This window comes from Equus caballus, chromosome 29, assembly GCF_041296265.1.
Source record: "Equus caballus isolate H_3958 breed thoroughbred chromosome 29, TB-T2T, whole genome shotgun sequence".
Taxonomy (NCBI): Eukaryota; Metazoa; Chordata; class Mammalia; order Perissodactyla; family Equidae; genus Equus; species Equus caballus.
Window position 1 is genome coordinate 22,966,613 of NC_091712.1, and position 5,701 is coordinate 22,972,313.

A 5,701-nucleotide genomic window follows, 5' to 3' on the forward strand; every position below is an offset into this window, starting at 1 on the left:
CATGCATTACTTTTGTAATCAGAGAAAGTTCTATTAAGTACTTAATATGTGTGCAGCTGAGAGATACACACTAGGTGGTGGAAGCATGAAAGGATGCAGAAGAAGATACACACTGACATCAGGATGAGGTCACCTCTGGGATAAGGAAGGAGGGGATGGAGAAGGGTGCATTGGGGCTCCAACTATGTCAATAAAGATTAATTTCTTAAGCTGAGTGGTAGGTACACAAGTATTCTTTTTATTATGCTTTATGCCTTTTTGTGTATTTTAAATATTTCATTACATTTTTAAAACAAAATAGTGCTGGGGACAAAGGTTTGTGTACAAGGATGATCATTGCAGGGTTGTTTGCAACAGTCAAAATATCTCAAATTGTGTCCAACAATAGAAAATTGGTTAAATAAATTACAGCACAGTAAAAAAAAAATAAATCAAGGTAATATTGTCAATATTACCGTTATTGTCCTATGAACCTTCAGTCACCTGGTTCCATTGAGCTAGCTGCTGCAAGTACCTGTATAGAGGGGAAGATGATGCCTAATTAAGTGCCTAATTGAATTTGTTTTCTTTCTCTTATCAAATTGTTAAACTAAGGAAACAGTTTCTCACTTGCTTCGTTAAGCTCTGCGATGGATTTTATATGTTAATAGATCTTGCCGAGGATTGGCTATTTCTGTTCATCTCCTTTTGCACATCCTGTCCAAGAATGCTGAGGAACGTAGCTTTCAAATCAATGATAAAAGGCAACTGGGTTTCTGCTCTGTTCTCAGGTGCTTAAACTGTGATTTTGCAGCTCAATGTAAATTTTTTCCATTTTTAAAAATCAAAAGTAACATTATTTTATAAATGTGTACATTGCTGATGCAGATACAGCTACTGGCCACTAGGCGTCGTAACAGCGAATTACAGAATCATCTCAGAGGATCACCAGGACAGGTTCTCAGCAGAATGGTGAACTGGATCTGTCTTCAGCCTCTCCAAACCCCTGCTTCTGCCCTGCTCACTTCAACAGCTTGGTACTCTCTCGAACTTTCAGGAAAGGACCTCGCAGAGCTGGTGGGAATACAAATGTATGTAAAGCTTCACCCAGGAGTACTTGCCTTTTAAATGTTGTCTCAAATTGTTGAAATGTTTAATAAATATTAATAAACCAGAAGCAAGAGGTGAAGATATATTTCAGGGGTGGGAAGAACTATGAAACCTTTAAATCATTCATCCTTCAGGCAAGATTTGCAGCTACATTCAGTTTTATATTTCTGTTTATGTAGTCTTGGTATAATGTAGTATAGAAGCTTGTGAATTCAGTTTGTAAATAAAATGTCTAGTTTTCAAAGTCTGTACCTATAAGGCATATATCAGAACATAAGTCATCAGCAAAAGTAAGTATGAAATTTGAATTAAATTAGAAATGACTTTATTATACCACAACTCACCACCTATCTTAATTTTAATGACAGCCCTCTTTTATCATAAAATGCCCTTCATCCTTTTTGAAACTTAAGTGAGGTACGTATATAGAGTTTGATCATTTGACTTCACTCCACTTATTAGCTTTATTCTACATTAAATGTCTGTGTTATTTGTCTTACCTGCTGCAAAAAAGTAAAAATGGGAGACTTCCAAACCTACAGCATATCCATTCCGTAGCCCCTAGCACCTGTACACAGAGACAGCCCTCACCAGGCCTCCGCCTCTCTGTAGTGTGCATGCTGTCAGGGCAGCAATAAGCTAATAGAAATGCCAGCTGATGTAATTTCAAAAACAGATGATTATCACTACTATTTTATAAATTCATGAATTTAATATTTTTTAATCTCACAGGGCCTTTAAAATCTTAGCTATAAATTTCATGTTTATTCTTTTTTTGTTGTTTTTTTGCTGAGGAAGATTCTCCCTGAGCTAACATCTGTGCCAGTCTTCCTCTATTTTGCATGTGGGTCACTGCCACGGCATGGATGTCAACAAGTAATATAGGTCCATGCCTGGGAACCAAACCTGGGCTGCTGAAGCCAAGAGTGCTGAACTTAACCACTAGGCTACAGGGCTGGCCCATTGTTTATTCTTTTATAGTTACAGATGTGGATGAGGATATAGATATAGATATAGATGATACTGATTAAGTGTAAGTATAATTTTTTCAAAAAAGGAAAGATGATGTGTGAGGGGGAAAATGAGTTTTTTTCCCAGAGAAAAGGGGGGTTTAGTGATTTATTTACACAATCCAGTCTAGTCATCCAGTCTTTTCCCAGGACTGCAGGAATGTAAGTCTGAGGACGGGTCACAAAACAATGGTCTTCACTATTTACCATCCAGGACTTTAAAAAGACTACCCAACTGTTGACTGGTTAGGATCCAACTTTGCAACTTTTACTAAAACTCAGCCTACATACAAGGAAAAATAGAATTGGTGATTGGAATTACCCACGATGATTACTTTCACAGTTTCTATATTACTAAAGGTTATTGATTATATCGGGCTAAAATATTACTCAAGGAAAATGTTAAACAGATAAGAAAATGATGAGTAATTCAACATATTTTAGTAAAGGTGAGAAAAGAAAGAGGAGGATAAATATGGTTATATCTTCCTAATCCGGCATCATCAGGGAATGAGGCATTACACAAGTAGGTAACAATTATTGACTAAAACCTTTAGGACAGATCTTATATTTAATGGAGATAGTATAGTTGCTTCCCTTCAGGATCACAAACATATCAGCTATCATTGATCTTGTCTAACATAGTCCCGGCAGTCCTAGACTTACATTACAAGGAAAGAAAGAGAAATAAGAGATGAAGGATAAAAAAGTCCTCCTTTGCAGCTGATATGATCATCTACCTAAAAAAATAAACATAACAAGGAAATTTAGCAAGGTTGCTGGATACAAGATCAAATTACAATAAACCACGCTATTTCTTTATGTCAGTCATATCCAACTATATAACTAGTTATTTACAAGTTACCATTCACAATAACAACAAAACTATAACTATCTGGAGACTAACTTAACCAATAAGATCTAAGATCTCTAAGGAGAAATTTGTAAAACTCTAAAAAGGACATAAAAGGTAATCTGAATAAATGAAGACACATTTCATGTTCTTAGAAAAGGCAACTTATTATTATAAAGATATCAATTCTCCCCAAATTAATCTATTCAATGCAATCCAAATTCTGACAGGGTTTTTTTTTTTTAAGGAATTCAACAAACTTACTCTGACATTTCTACAGAAGAGCTAAGGCCCATGGATAGCTAAACCTACACTGAGAGTCACAATGAAAATTTGGGATATTTACCAGGGTCTTTTCTCCTTGGGACCCTAAACACTACCTCATGGATTTGTTTTTCAGATTTTTGTTTCCTGACCCTGTGAATCCAACAAAAGCTTTGCTCAGCTTTCCAGCCTCTCAGCTCTGGCTTCCACAATCAGCAAAGCCTGGAAAAGACTATGGCGCCAATGGTTTCACCTCTCTGTGGGGCCCTTCTCTTTTGGATCTTGGCCCAGCAAATCCTCACTGTCATGGTAGCTCTCCAATCAGACATATTTGCGATACTTAGTCTGGCTCTCAGAGGGAGGGTTGGTCTCATAGAAGAAGTCCCATTGTTCTTTTTGACAACTTTACCTCATTTCAAGAAATTCTCCACAAACACCACATATCTATCTAATCCTGGGTTTTACTGTCTGCTCTGACGTTCTTGTCACCACTTGCTCCTTCTCATTATTATAACGTGACTCTCATAACAACACAGCGCTCTCCAAGATACCCTTACTCTGTCTTACTTCCATGACTTATCTAGTGGGAAACTGATATGACATCTTGTGTCACACAAATCAACGTTCTTTATCTTCCTTTTTTTTATTTACAGAACTTTTCTTAGATTTCCAAATTCTGTTCACTTATTGCCTCCTGAGGTCATGAGTGTTATGTGTGTTTTATTTTCCGCATTTTTCTCAGATCTTGGCAAAGGGCCTAGCATATTGTAGATGATCAATAACTGTCTGCTGAGAATATACCTAGGAATAAAATAATTGCTAAAATGTATTGAACATCTACTTTGTAAAAGGTACTTGTCTAAGCAATTTACAGTTAATCCTCCCAACAACCTTATGAAGAAGGAATCTCCATTATCCTCACTTTATAGATGGCACATAAAGAGGGTCAATAGTTTGCCCTGGTTCCTCAGCCAGCAAATAGTAGAGATGGGATTAAAATATGGGTATTGTGACTCGAAAGTCTGCTTTTTTTTTTCCAGGTTTATTGAGCTACAGTTAACGTATCACGTTGTATAAGTTTAAGATGTGCAGCATAATGATGTGATTTATGTATACATTGCAAAATGATTACCACAAGTTTAGTGAACACATCCACCACCTTAGGGAGCCAGCCTTCTTATCTTCCATTCTCTATATATGACCTCTCAGAAAGCATTGAGTGCCACCTCCTTCCTTCTCCCCTCCTATTTCCATTTCCATTTCCATGTTCTCCCTTTCTCCTCTAACACTGGACATTTCCAAGTTGATCTGTATCTGCCTTTAAGATAAAAACATGAAGTTTTACTGTTACCCAAATTACAGGTGACAGCAGGACCAAAGAGGCTCAACACCGGAGAATGGCTTTGCAAGAATCCCATGCCTCTCCTGGGTTCCCAGCATGTCATGCAACCCTGGCCTGCTCACACCCTCGGAGAGTTACAAAAGCAGAGCTGAGAACATCTCTCTCAGACCTCGGCTCATGGATCTCATTTGGTTTTGCTGCTAGTTTGAGCCATTGGCTGTGCAGGACTCTGCTTCTCATCAGCATCTCCTGCTTGCTGTGAATCCCCTGACTGGGCCCTGGGCTTGATTTTCTTTCTGCTTGGTTGTTCTTCCTCTTGTCAACCCTGGCCTTGTGACCCATTGCTTGTCCCTTCATGTCTTGGAATGCTCAGAGTCAGAACTTAGCCTTGCTTTCTATAATTAATAAAATCACGTGCCCCTTTTATGTTTGTGAAGCCATATATCATTTCCAGGCCATGTGGTGAAGTTAGCCTCCCAGTTGTGGTCATTTAATGTACATCTTGGGCTGTCCCTAGAACCTGAGGCTGACATTTTCACAGTAGACTTTTCTCCTTTACCTATCAATAAAAAGCCCTTAGTATAGTCCCTGAACTCTTTCCTTTCTTCTTCTTCTTGCTAATATTCCTTGGCTTACCTCCACCATATGACCTCTGGTTTCATAAGAGAACCAGATGCAGATGTGAGAAACTTTCCTAATTTTTCCTGCAGAAGCTCTGCAGAGCTGCTGTGGTGAAGCCATTTGTGCTAACAAGACGATGCACTGTTGTCTGTGGTGCAAGGTGAAGATAAGGGAGGTACAGGGTCTTGACCTTGAAGAATGCTTCAGAAACTGTATGAGACCACAGCGGTAAAAGGCAGAAGCCAAAAGAAAATTGTGACCAGGGGAATATTCTGTGGGAAATAAAATAAATTAAAATAAGATCTAATCCACTCCATTATATACGCTTTCATTTTGTACTATGTGCGTATGTCAGGGAAACGGCTGGGACCATCTGTTAAATGTTTATTTACGATGTTACTTCTGAGGTGCCAAAAAAGCCTGTAATGAGAAGAGGAAAATAGCCTTTAAGATTGTTGGAGAATGATCAAGAAAAGGAAAAGCCAGAAGACAAACTCAGGCTCAAGTTCTGTCTTCCTTTTT

The 5,701-nt window shown here is 38.2% G+C and overlaps 1 long non-coding RNA gene across 1 annotated transcript; it reads left to right on the forward strand.

Moving 5' to 3' along the window:
- Positions 1-942: 942 nt before the first annotated feature.
- Positions 943-5,490, forward strand: LOC138921339 (uncharacterized). The gene is made up of 3 exons (XR_011433849.1): positions 943-1,070; positions 3,353-3,525; positions 4,579-5,490. It is a non-coding gene; the product is annotated as an uncharacterized lncRNA (long non-coding RNA).
- Positions 5,491-5,701: the final 211 nt, after the last annotated feature.